This window comes from Oreochromis aureus, linkage group 17 (assembly GCF_013358895.1).
Source record: "Oreochromis aureus strain Israel breed Guangdong linkage group 17, ZZ_aureus, whole genome shotgun sequence".
Lineage (NCBI taxonomy): Eukaryota > Metazoa > Chordata > Actinopteri > Cichliformes > Cichlidae > Oreochromis > Oreochromis aureus.
The window spans coordinates 25,116,066-25,130,918 of record NC_052958.1 but is presented as its reverse complement, the minus strand read 5'-3'; the positions used below and the strand labels follow the sequence as shown (position 1 = coordinate 25,130,918).

General features: G+C 38.1%; 1 protein-coding gene across 1 annotated transcript in view; it reads right to left on the bottom strand.

Moving 5' to 3' along the window:
* Window positions 1-14,853, bottom strand: part of LOC116320837 (phosphodiesterase 4D interacting protein) — an 86,151-nt gene that overhangs the window by 51,347 nt on the left and 19,951 nt on the right. The window lies entirely within an intron of this gene.

Here is a 14,853-nt window from a genome sequence, read left to right as displayed (position 1 = left end):
GGTCAAAACAAAAAGTGGACATGAGCTCCTCGCTGTGTGGATTTGTTACAGAGGGGCTCAGGAGTGGCACGAGAGGGGAGGATGAGGGGATGTTTCCTTTTTTACCACGAGGAAGGCATTACAAGAATCTGAGACAGGAGTGAGTGTGTGCTGATAACTGCTACAATGCTGAGCTGCTGTAAAATACCCTTTCACTTGGAAGTGTGTGTGTGTGGAGTTTAATTGGGATTACATTAGCCTGACATCAAAATAAAATCTCCTTGAACTGAACTGAATATGGGCATTTGTACGTGAGCTACTCTTTGTATGTTCTGTACTGACAAGAGCTAAATGTTTACAATACAAGTCATGCAAAAACATGTGCTCTACTAATACAAGTTTAAGATCCACAAAAAATAACAGTTGACTCAAAGCACTTTACACTACAAGCACCCTATGCATTTATCCTGTGTTTTTTATTCTAGAAACTTTAAGCGCCTTATCTACCTTAGTTCAACAGCCAATCCACAATCGCCCACAATCTAACATGCATATCTTTCCACAAAGACATATGGAGAACATGCAAACTCCATACAGAAGCTATGAGGTCAGAGTGCTAACCACTACACCGCTGTGCAGCCCGACAGGGGCAAATGTGAATTTCTATTCCATTTCAAATTTACATGTGGAATTTGGTCACTGAATCATAAAAAGGCATAATTTGGTCATACGCAGTTAAAGGGTGTCCTTTGAAATATGTACCATGCACGTAGGACTTTCACTTTAACACTTTAAAAACAGATTCATAGAACCAGAGAGTACCACAGGGAGGCACTAATGCTCTACCAAAATTTCGAGAACCAGACGTCTCAGAGTGAACTTGAATCCAGAAGCTATTTAAAGAAACCTTTGCCCCACGGCTGTCACTGAGGAATGCTGAAGTGGGAGACAGTGATCACACATGCAGGGCTGTCCGATGCCAGCACTTCAGATGGCCCCGTGCCACACTGACTGACTGCATATTAAATTACATATGCCTGAATGCATGAACATATATACACATACATGTACACAACATCTATGCCGAAAAAGGGGACGGCTGTATGCAGAATGTTCATAACTGAAGGCTTTGAACATAAAATGAAATCACTTAGTCAGGGCTATTGAAACTTCACAGGGACTTTGTGCACTTAATTTTAAAAGAACACAGTTTGTTTGAGGTAATGTGTTTCTACTTCTCCTTTGTAGCATATTTTTCTCCTTAAATCTCAGCTCACACCGCTAAATGGCTGTGTATTTGTGTAAAACACACACATCTGCTTCTCATAGGGCCCACATCAATCAGTAAAGCAATGATGGCAATGATAGAGTTTCTATTTTTAGTATTTCTATTTCAGTTACAATGTTATAATATATAAAGATAAGAATGAAGATAACTATAATGTATGAGCACTGTAAAAAGTATTATTAATGCTGAAATGTCACAATCTGACAAAACACAGAAAGAAGCCAAGTTAACCATTTCAGTCCATTTTTATGAATTCATGTGTAAGAACACTGAGACCCTGGATGCACATTGAGTGTGTGCATGTATTTATGTATATACGTACTTATGTGTGTACTGCACTACTCACAGCTATTTCTCCTTAATCAATCCTTGCAAAGACAGAGCTTGAACCTGAAATATATTACTGATACAGTAAATATATTAGTGATGACAGTGGTAATCTTATTCTGACAGTCTGACAACACAAAATAACAAAGATTACATCTGAGAAATTAAGCACATGACCACTTCACTTCATAAGAGTTTTTCATAACTGCCACAACTACACTGCAAATCAATCTGGAGTTAACAAGAACTGGAGAAGAAATGTAAACCTGAGGCCATGCAGAGAAAAAAGACTAAATTTATTGCAAAGCGGCATGCCCGTGAAATGAAATCATCCTAATTCTCCAGGACTTTTCCAGCATCAGAGCATAATCCAATACAAGAGAAGGAGGGGAGAAAAGAGAACATTATAACTTTTTTTCCAGGCTGTTGCACCTCCAACTTTTACCACACTATGTTTCATGAGTCAGGAACAAACTCAAAGTCCCATTATTAGAATCAGAAAGTATTAAGACCTGAAATTTCACAGAAGAAGATCCATTTTAAATGTTTTCATTGTCCCTTTCCACATTTCTTTTTCTTTAAAAAAAAAAAAAAATCTTATGCCTTCATTAGAAGTTGTTTTGTTACCATGGATGGTAGGAGGGAAGCAAAACAGTTTACTACCCTCTGCCCTCTGTTTAACTGGGAGGTTGCATGTGAGTGTATGAGTTTGTGTGTCCTCCGGATTGGCAGATCATTGGGAGTTTTCCCCCTTTACCGGTAACAGGAGCTCCTTGATGCCAGCTAGCTCAACATTTTCCAGCCATACTCTCTGGCAGTGCCAGGCCGCTAATGCAACTCTGCAGTGGGAATGTCTGATTGTGTTTATTATGCTGCCATGGTCCATGCTTCACGGTGGTTAAAAATTATAATTTGTAAACCTACTTAAATCATCAAGAGAGCCACTAAAAACATCCCCAGGAGCTAATTAAAATTATGGACTAAAAAAAGAGGGATTAATGCTTGAAGCATTCTAGAAACCAGATAACACCTGCATGATGGCTGCATGCTGCAGAGTGGTTCTTTACATATGACATGCAATTGCATATGCAGCTGAGTTCACCATACTAGGAAAGACACCAAGCAATACAGAGAGGCACAGTTCGCACTGTCACCTGTTAGCAAAAGGGTTCCTGCCCCAAACCCCAGCTGGGGTCTATATATATATGTCAGTCTGTGGGTTTCCTCAGTATGATTAATAAGTATGTAAACTCTGTCTTGTAGTCTAAATCACTTTGAGTGGTCAGTAAGACTAGAGTAGTGCTCAATGAATGTCAGTGCATTACATTTGAATGTGCTCGGTCTAAGTGGTGGGTATATTGATATTTAAGACATTAAATTCGCCTTCATTTGATTAGACACATCAGGGTTGGATTAATTAAAACAAACAAACAAATAATAATAAAAAAAATTCCCAGCACAAAGTAATCTCTTTGTCACTCTAATATTTCTTGGGATGATTTGAAACAACATTAAACAACAGAGACCACTGGTTATTGCAAACTTTAGATACTGGAGTGTTGTTATTAGTACGTATAGAACAGACAGTGAAGTCATGAATTTTGAATCCACAGAATTGTGGTTCAGTGTGAATGTACTTAATACTGGAAGCAAAACTAAAGTCCCTCCAAAAGATTATATTACACTTAAATTTTAAGAGAACTTAACAAGCAGGAGAAGGCCATGTGCTACTGTTCTCACACTAAAAAAGTGAAAACCTAGCCTTAAAAGTGAACCTAATACACCTAGAAAACTTTTACAAGGTTGTAAAAAAAACAAGAAAAAAGAAAAACTTCAATGTATTACTCTGAGATAGAACTATATACAGTTCAACTCTATTTTCCAGTGAATAATCATTTCTTCTCACACCACAAGACTCATAACACTATATCCAATGGTCTGGCCAACCTTCAGAGAAAATGTGACTCAATGTTTGAGATTTATTTACTGGGATAATTCATCAAGAGGAAAATTTAAAGATTGGCCGTCAGCAGAGCAAAGACGGCTGAGGAGAGCGACTCCAAACTCAAACCCAAACAAAATACAGAGAATATCAGTGTCAAAATTCTTAACACAAAGTTAGTTAAGAACACAACGTATATTGATTTGATTACTACGTTTAATTCAAAATAAAGGACAAAATGTATCTCTGTGCATCAACCACATGCTGTTTTATGGTCTATCTGGCTAGGTGTGATCTATTAGGCATTAAACATTAAACCAAATTTAGCCTTTATGCTCTTAATTGTTAGATAAGCTCTCTAATCAACAAAGGAAAACAAAACCTCAGTTTCTAATCACAAATTTATTCATGATTCAACAGGGATGAGGAACCAAATGCAAAACATGTTAGTGGAGGTAAGGGCTGGTGTACTAGGCAGAGGTGCCATGATCCTGAGTCTTGACTCATAGTTGACTTTTCCTTATTTTTACTTCCTTTGTCTTGTTATCCCTGATTAGCCTCACCTATTCTACCTAACTGTTTTGTCTTGTCCTGGTTAGCCCTTGTGTGTCAGTTAGTAAATACTGAAATGTCTTACCGTATGTGTTCCCTGCCTGCTTGTTTGTTTGTTTGTGTTTATTTGTTTGTTTGCTCTTGTTTGTTTATTTGTTCCTGTCCTTTTTGGATTTTTTAAATGAAACGAAACAATAAATTTTAGTTTATTTAGACATAAATTTAGACATAAAGGGAATTTTTAAGGGCTAAAATTTGCTTTAATTTTAGTTCAGGAATGAGAGCTGAAATATATGAGAGTTGTATGAGTTTAGTAGGTGTCTACATGACTCCCATCTATTGTTTTTAAAAACTGCAAAAGCATACACCTGGTTTCAGTTTTTTAATGGCACATTTGATCCAAATAATATTTGACTGTGATGACCAGATAGAGTTAATAGCATTACTTAATAGTGGTTTTATAAATATAAACTCTGTCTGAGATTGAATGAAAAAGCCTTAATCCAAATGTTGTTCAAACTTCCCATCTGCAAAATATATATTTTAAGTTCACCAGCAACCTTATGATCCAAGCACCATCAATGTGCCTCATAAAGCAATCATTCAAGAAAGACTTATAGCTGCAAAATCAACAATATTTAAACCTCGAGGCAGTAAAATAGATCAGAGCTAATAAGGAGCCTGTCAATAAGTTTGATGGAATCTACATAAATTCCAAAAAACGTACTTTTAAGTACTTACACACCTCTTCATGTAGCTATAATTATAGGCAGAAGACATCACAGGGTTAGGAGGATGTCAGACTGAGGTCTCATCACATCCTCCTCCTCACACTGTCTGTCTCTTTGGGTTTGACGGAAGCATTCCCAGATGTGGTGGCAGCAGCTGTGTATGAGTAAAGAATGGTGTAGTGCTAAGGAGGTGTCAGTCGCCCATCAAGGTCTTGGAGTAGAATGGCACTGATGGGTGGAGCAGTTCAACTTAGAGGGCTTCAGTGGCTTTTCCAACCCATCTGCCAGATTTAATGCAGTGAGTTGGAACAAGCAAAACAAAATAAAAACAAAAAACTCCCAAAATACTGTAACGTTTTGGCTTTGCAACTCCATTTTTAAGCATTTACAAGCTGGAGTGTTTATTTTTCAACCCTCTTCCATGCATTGTTTTGGCCAAAGACATACTGTATGTAAAGTGTGTTGTATGTCAAGATGAGGTCGAGGCGAATGTGCTGCATGCAGCCTGAGGGAGCAGTGTCAGTGTGGAAGTATGGCTTGCATGACTCAAAAACCTTGGCTGGCCTCTGTGTTTAGCTGCAGCAATCTCTGTGTTTCCATGGCTATTTACCATGCATGCCATTGTTTTCCTTTAATGATGCCAAGAGAACAAGAGGCATGAAGCAAAACAGGATCTAACTCTCTTTAACAGCACACACTGTGTCCAGACGCTCAGATACGGACTACGGATTATTGGTGGATTATTTACATCTTCTCCACAGCAGGGACAAGCAGGCGCCTGGGCCAACTCCATGTTATAATACAGGATCAAAAGCACTCAACATTGTAAATGAAACTGGAGCCTGTTGGCAAATCATCTCAGCTGACACATAGTTCTTAATGAAATCACATTAAAGGTTATTTCAGAGGAAGCAGAGGACATAAATAACAAGTAAACCCTATTTTATCACTGTGCAGCTGTAGCAGGAATCACAGGTGGGGGGTTAGGATTCATCTTGGAGCTGGGGTTTTTTCTGTTGCTACATTACCTGAAGAAAACAGAGCATTTCTGCATTGATTCAAGAGTTTGCAACCACCTTCACAGTTGAAGAAGAACGATCAGTCCTTTTTCCCTCCTTCCTTTCCCATTTCCAAAATCTACTTTTACACGTCGATATTTCCCTCCATCATTCATATGCCAAGATGCTGTATTTCCAGCTTTTATACCAGCCCGCTTTTCATTGTACAGCCTCTGATTTGTTGAGATTATTTTGTCTTCACAAACTACCCCGTGCGGCTGTTTCAATCTCATTCACAGTTTTATGTATTTTTTTGACCCAACATTTCTGTTATTTGTTTCATCTTATCAGATGTTGGCTCAATTATTTGCCCATTTTCAAGAAAAGAATACAAATCTAAATTACTGCATTACTAACCATCAGTGTCAACTTGAATTAATTTAAAACTACTGCCTTTTTGCAGGTTCTTACACTCATTTAATTTAATAAGGGCATTTAATTTAATTTCTACTATTGTTTGTGTTTCTGTTGCCAAAATATCATAAACATTTAGCTATTAAAAGGCTGCGATTCCTGAGACAGATAATGTTTCTTAAACTATTTTTAAAGTAGGCTATATTTAACTTTAAATTAAGAAGAGCTTTTAACTTAAGGCTAAATCAATCTTTAAATTGACTTATCTAATTATTTACTACTCATGAGTCAACTTATAATCAAGTTAAAAGCTCAACTATTCCTTCTTTATGTACTGCACATTCAAAATAAGGCACCAGCTTTGCCCATTTGAGTAAAGCAACCTTATCAAATTTTATAGTGCAGAAACAGTAGCTTTTTAAAATGTTTTATTTTTATTGGGAATCACAGAAAAATAGTGAGCCAGGAAAAATGCTGTGGTCTTGGCTTTGTTTAGGCCTGGTTGGAACCACAGAGAGTTTACTACTCTTGACCAGTCATAGGCTAAAAGGTTACAGCTACCACGAACTTAACAGTGTCTTTCAGTTTAACCCACAACTGATGTCGTGTATTTTTAGGGAGGAGGGAATCATAAATACTATATCTAATACATGTCAGGCGAGATCATTTATCATTTCTGCCTGACTGAAAGGCCTTCTGGAGCTATTTAACAAGAAGGCCCATCCATCGTTATAAAACTACAATTTTATATGATACAGAGACATACGAAGGTCAGTATCTGCCAGGTGAAACACAAGCTGGACACCTACAATTTTAAATTTTACTGGATAAGTGACTTTAAAAGGCTGGAAGTGACAACAGGCCTGTGAGAGTCCACTCACAGAATCGGGATCAGATGTACCAACATCATTTTCCCTCCTAACCCAGGCTGTCTGAGATATCTGACCCCCGGAAGTGAGTGGAGACTGTGACTGATGCCCCAGAGCATGGAGCTTGGAGCTCCAGCTGCTAATGCAGCATGATACTCCCATAGAGAGAAGGAGAGCAGGGAGCAGGGCCTGAACTCAGGCAGCTTTTGGGGTTAAAACACAGCTGCTGCTGATGGCTACGGGCTTGGTTGCTCTGCCAAAAAGGAAACCTTATCAAAGGAGCACCAAGGAGTCAGTGTGTCGATGTCCAAGTTAATAGAGTGAAAGAACTCCTGCCCTTTGGTCACTCTGACAGAGCTATTGTGTGTCTTAATATGCGTAAAGGATAATCATATTTAACCATGTTTACTGGTTTGCAGACTGTGCACCAGTAGTTATGATGTCACTTTTAGCATGTGAAAGCAAGCATAACTGTTGGTGAGTCATTGGGGAAAAAGGCTATATCGCTCAGCTTCTTGTATAAGAAGATAATAATTTAATGTCAATTTGCAGAGGACTGTAGTGGTCACACAATGTAAAAAAGTCTAATCTGAGAAACGTGTAGAATTCTATTCCGTTAGGCGACAGGAGATAGACATAAAATAAAACAATCTCTCTCCTTTCATCTCAGACAGCGCTTAACATTATTGTCACATCGTGGCCCCAGTCAGTTATTGTTGCTTAAAGCTCCGCTTGTTTTGTATTTATAGGATAATGTCTGCCTCTTGGACTTGAGCTGGCCAAGCAGAGAGGACAGCAGCTTTTTCTGGTGGCTTATGCACATGCATTGTGGATAAAGCTCTGTTCTTTAATGGGAAACTGATGGGAGACCAACATGTGAGGCCGCTGGCGCTGCTTTCACTGCTCTGAAGTCACTTATGATCTGCACTTTGTGTGGAAACACAGCTAACATTAGCATGTAAACAAGCTTAAGTGATTTATCATCATAACAGATCCGTTTCCGCTCGCTAACCACCTTGGCCAATGTGTGATGAAAAGAAGATTGAGTGTGGAAAAAGGTTATTAGTAGCTCCTTAAGTACATTGGCAAGGAAGGCTCTGATGATGATGATGGAGAGGTGACAGCAGCTCTTAGTATGTCCACTAAAAAAAATAAAAAGAGGCAAGTTGACCAGGTACAGACACTTTCAGATAAACATCTATGAGAAATCACTTCTTTGAATGAATGTAATACATTTAACCAGCTGTGTTGCCAATAATCCACCTTCATTTTTCATAACTATTTTTTTTGTTATTTTATAATTATTTTATTTTTGATATTTTTGTACAAGTTTCCAATAATACTGTACAATTTATCACTGTAAATCATATGTTGGGGGGTAATATATAACAGATATTATTTTAACTATGGACATAATTTTACAATTTTCTTGTAATTAATTGAGTACTCGTTAACCAATCTTATAGACTATGGACATAATTTTACAATTTTCTTGTAATTAATTGAGTACTCGTTAACCAATCTTATAGAGAGGATAAATGGAAGATCGTTGCATTTTACTGTCACATTATTGCCCCTTCTCCACAGCAGTGTGCATAATTCCAACCTTCAAAAATTGTAGGTCATTCGGCCATATTTGACTACAAATAGGACTACTGTAGCGTGCTTTATGTCGTGTTTGATCCCCTATATTTTTCTCACATTTCATTGATACCAGCCCTCAATGTTTTCATCACCATTTGAAAAATATATGTAAACATCACATTTGTGACCAAATGTATATGCCGTACATGTTACATACACAAATGTTAAGTACCCAAAGATAAACAGGAAGAGCTTCAGTTTCAGATATTTGGCCAGATATTTAATTCTAAAGTTTGCATGGAGAATTCAGTTTTTATTTCCAAAAGCCTCGACTGTTTCTGTTAAAGTCATGCAATAATCATCGTGATTACTTCTGAAGGCCTAAACATTAAAGATAACTCTGCTTCCCTGCTTTCTAAATGATTTACACTCAGACACTTGTCTATTAAAAAACATCTTCACCACTGTCACCTCTGCGATCATAAGAGTTATACTCTGTGAGTCATACAGCACCCAGTAACCTTAAAACATTGCACTGACTTTATCTGCAGGCTTTGGTATTGGCTGCTTGACAAAAGCATGTTTTTAGTTCTACAGAGCTGGGAAAAAGTTGTCAAAGATTCTTCAGCCTCTGCCTGTGTTTGCTTAGTGCTATTAACTCTCAGTGGAAACACTTGAGGTCTACAGATAGGAAACCTTCCTGCTAAGCTGATTTTGCTCAAATCTCCCTTTGCTCTGCGGTGATGCCAGGACTTATCAGAAGAACTCATTACATGTACACATTCTATAATGAGCAAATAAAGACGAGAACACACACTCTCCACTGTATTTTTAAAAGTTGAAACTATGATTGTCCTCGGATCATAGATTCCCCAATACTTGTCTGTGTGTTAAGTGGCTCCCTTTATGTTATTTCCTGTATTATTTTGATATTCTCTTGTCCCATGTGCCTTGTATTTAGTTCCTGCTCTTGTCTTGTTATTCCTGATTTGTTCCCACTGCGTTTCCCTATAGTTTCCCTAGCCTCATTACCTTGTGTATCTCATGTCTACGTCTCCCCTTGCCCTTTGTCATGTCCTCTCTCATGGTTGTGTGTTTTTTCAATTTGCTATGCTCCTGCCCTGCTCAATGCATGCTTTGGTTTGTCTCCCATGGATTACCAGCAATAAAGCTAAGTTTGAGCTCATTTCTTGTCTTGTGAGTCCTGCATCTGGGTGCTAATTCTGCCTCTTACATATCCGAAGCTTGACAGAAAGAATAATTCTGACAGTTCATTCATCTTCAGATCAACAAAAGTGCTAACCTTCAAGGAAACACAAGCAGAGAACAAAGAGAGTCAGCATATTCCACATGTCTAAACAGCAAGTCATTTCGAAGCCATCTCCTTAACACAAACTAATACCTGTTCCCATGCCTCTGCTCTGCACACATGCAGGCAGCCTGAGCAAGGCCAAGCAAATACTTTCCATCAGTTTGTGTAAGCAATGATAAACACATTATGTCTAATCATAAGTGTATTTCATGTTACAGTTGGGTCAGAGCCCTTGCAGCCAAAATGCCCAATTTTCCCATGGTTGTATTTCAGAGGGAGAGTAGGTCTGTGTCTCATTTCTGTGTTTATGGCAAGTCTAAATTATGGTATCAAGTTCAGCTCAAATCGAAACAAGTGCCAACTGTCATGGCAGACCATCCCATGCAGGCCACTTCTGTCTTTGAGATGCAGTGTAACTCAATCTATCCCTGAATTTCAGGCTCTCTGCTTGGAGTCATTTTCACTGTACAGGGAGAGACAGAGCAGACAGATCAGAAAAAACAAACACAGACCTTCAGAACAAAGTTAGTGGTTCTTTTTTTTTCAAAATACAAAGCAGAAATAGAAACCACGTTTTGTGAATGAAGCCCAGCTGACAAACAGAGGAGGACTTAAACGTTAAGGACCTCCGTGCGCACGTTTGTCTCTGTGTGTGTGTGTGTGTGTGTGTGTGTAAGTAAACCTGAATTTCTGCAGTTTTACAAATCTGTATTTCTATGTTTCTATAACCTATAATGGATCCTGCTCTTCAGTTGAATCCTGTGTCATGTCATTTCACTAGTTTGCAATGTGATCAAGAGATGCTGATGTTATACGGAAGAGTCGAACATGAAAAGATGTGAAAATAGGTTTTAGACCACACTGAAGGTCAAATGAAAATGAAATTATTCGTAGGAAACAATGTTGAAGGAATATAAATAAATAAAATGTAAAATGTGTTATGTAAGTTTTGACAAACTCATTTTTTAAAATTCCGTACTAAAGAACAGTTATACTTTCTTTGGATATGATCCCCTGTATATGAAGACAAACTAATAAATAGTAATAAAGGTTGCTGAAAGACTTTAAGACTGTTAATTATCTTTATTCATTGAAAGGCACTTCTAGCAGGTCTATCACTTCACTCCATGTTAGCTGACTCACTTCATCCAAACCTTTACTAGAAGCTTTGTTCATTGCGCTGTGATTGATATTAATCTGACAATGATGTACATATTCTCATTCTAAAATTTATAACTATGTATTATCCCCCCTCTAAGATCTAAAAATCACATATCCTTCATATTAAACAAAGAACAGACAGTAACAAAGTGGCACAAGGTTGTACCTAGTTCTTGCAGATGTATAAATGAAGAAATGGCTAACAGAAAGCATGCGCAAAAAATCAGGGATAACGAGACAGAGGAAGTTAAACTGAACATGACATACAAGAGACAAAACAACACTAGGACAGAAACTAAGACATACAAACTTTACACAGACAAAAGGTAAAGATACACAGAAACAACTCGTCACTGAGGTCATGAGACTAATTACAGAGACTGGGCATGGAGAAACCAGACAGAAACAACTGAATGGTGAACAAGGGTAAACTTTACATAGAGGAGAACAGGATGAGAAAAGATAGGGAAACCTGGGAAGACGAAAGTCCAAATGCAGATGAGACTGTGACACAACAAAGCACAGAAGGGAATAAATCAGGAATAACAAGACAGCTGGACTTAAAATATAGATAATAGTACTGGAGACAAAAGACTGCTAACATAAAACAGGAAGTAACAAAACATGGAATCACAAACAGATAAAAACTTGACAAAGCACAGAGAACACAGGCGAAACGTGATGAAGAGAAAACGACCTAATCACCTAGAACACAACCTGGATATCAAGAAAACCTGAGAAGATAAACACGAAACATAGAAGGGGACAGCACCAGATGCAGGGACAAAAGGGATGTGAGAGTACATAATGTCAACGTGTGCTGTGTGACAGGCAGGATGAGGGACCCAAATGCAGGACTCAAGATGGAGGAATAAACTCAAAACGGCAGCTTTTATTGCTGGAAAAAAACAAACACTAAATACAAAACAAACCAGAAACTACCTTGGCAATGGCTGGAAACACGGTGGGAAACACACAGCATAATGAGAGTGCGACGCAACAACAAGCAGGGGAAGATAAAATACAGGTAGGATAACGAGAGGATGGGGAATGTAATGAGACGGGGGAGCAAGCAAAACTCAAAACACTGAACACAGGACAAGGACTATCAAAATAAAACAGGAAACACACGACAGGCACAGAGGCAAGACAAGAACTAGAAATCAAGAAATACTAGAGAACTTAGGGAGCTAGAAATACAAAACAGAAACCAAAACACTAACAGTGATAAACCATGATGAAATCAAAGATTAATAATAACACGAAACACTGGGTCACCGACCCAGAACCGTGACACAGAGGGACTCCAGGAATACAATATAAACCGAAATCAAGAACAGAACTAGAAGAGAGCTAAATTCTTTGAATAGCAACACACAAAGAAGCCAGGAAGCACTAAAAGAAAACAAAACTCTGTGCACTGGGACCTAAAACCAGGGATTCAAATATGTGAGTGATGGCAGTTGGTATGAAGTTGTTTACTACTCCTCAGCTGGCTGGTGAGTGATTGCAGGATTTTGCTTGTGGATGCTAGGTGGAATTGGTTACAGAGAGGTATACAGCACCAAAAACCTCCTTATGGTTGTTTTGATTGCTAGCAGATTACCACAGTTGCCTTTAGTTTGTATAGAAGGCTCTGACAGCAAACACTTGATAACTAACCACAGAACAGTAACGACACTTGAAAAAGTGTAACATGGAAATGAAGACCATGAAGACAGTTTGCTTTTAAAGTAAAAGTCACTGACCACTGAAACCAGTGAAACCAACATGATCTCACAACTCTCAGTGAGTGTCTGTACACACTAATAACAGTTTCCCTTTCTAAGAAGCAGAGAGTAAACGCACATTGGTAATTTCTGTGATACAAATATTTCAAGTACTTTCTTACATGGTACAGACTGTACACAATGAAGTTCATGTCTCCAGGCAATGCCATTATAGGTACATTACAGTTTAAATTTGCACAAAGTTAATGTATAAAGAATGTCTGTAAGAAGCAGGAGCATGTCGTGTCTAAACTACGTATATTACTGCCAATTAGCTGCTGGAGGCTTTTTGTGAGCAATGTAACTTTTGAGCTTTAATCCAACAGAACCTCTGAATACACACAGACACACACACACAGACACACACACAAGTACAGTTACGTGCAGGACTCTGTTGAGGAAATTCTATTAACAGTGTGACCAGAGGATGACGAGATGGCTCTTTAGTAAATGTACAGACGCATGTGTAGATGTTTTCAAGCACCACACAGCTATTCAATCACACATGAATGCACTGGTGTATAGCTGCATGTACTATGTACACTGGATGTGTGCCCTCTTTTTTGTTGTCTGTGGATGAAAATCAAAGGGACAGGAAGTGTAGCTAGAGGGCCTCACTGCACTGGACCATCAGTTGGCAGGATGAGAAGCGACTGCATAATCAGACAAAGAGGGGGGGGGGGGGGGGGGGGGAGCTGGAAAGAGGAATGCATCATGTAACGAGGGAAAGACGAAAGGGAGGGTCAAGCAACAAAAAGATACAAAAAAATAAAATAAAAGCGGTGCACAAATGAATCAGTGCAGAAGTCACAACAAGCTTATTTCAGAATTTTAGCCAACTAAGACTTACTAGCCTTCACTGGGTTATGTAGCTGTGGTGTACTGTGTTTGCCTCACACACAAACACGCATGCGCAAAAGCACATGGAAAGCTGTAACCTGGATTCAGTAATTCAGACTGTCATGTTTGTGAAAACATTTATCGGCAATGATATATTCCCAAGTCTCTTAGGCCCTAACCTTAACCATCACCACATAGTGCCAAACCAGCCTAAATCTAAAGGCAATTATAGACGCGTGTTGCGTGTATAGGTTTTCATATCTGAACATATATACACACACCAAACACATTGCATTTTTACAGAAATGTATTGTTAAAAAATGCACAAGAAAGGGGGATTCAGGCTTCATCTCATGCTCATGAGAAGGCAGCAGAAGGGAGAATTTCATGAATTGATTTAGGAACTGAAGCTCTATCACAACTGCTTTCATTCATATTTCAGGTTGTCACTGGGACAGTTTGACCTCTTGTTGGCAAAGTTGGGACTTGGGACCACATCTGAATAGGCAGAGAAATAATTTCATAGAACCAGTTGACCTAAAGCAGTTTCTAGCTGTGGTTTTGAGGTAAAATATGCTCGTTTTGAGCTATGAACGCACACTAATCCGAGTGGTCAGATCTGCTTGTTTGGATCCAAAAAAATCTGAAAAATCAAGCTTGATTAAATAAAATAAATGCCCCATTTTTCCAGTAAAATAAGGTCAGTGTGAACAGTTGCTTGTGTAAAGGCCTTAACTTTAAATATAAACCTATAAAGTCCTGAACAAATTGCTAACAAATCTACGAATTTCATCTAATAGTATAAAACTCGATGAATTGTATTTTCATATCTCTATTGTCATGAATTTCTTTTATTTTCTTTTTTTAAGTTGACAAACATATGAACAGCATAGAAATGCAGCAAATTACTATGCCATGTGTGTCAATCTTATTATTACAATGTTATTACCAATGTATTAACAAATTTTATTTTTTATATGGTATTGTGCAATTTGATTAATTACCTTTAATAATGTTTTTTTAAAAACTGTACTTATGTACAGTACTCGAGTACATGTGTTTAGTGTTTGCAATAAATCTTTAAGCT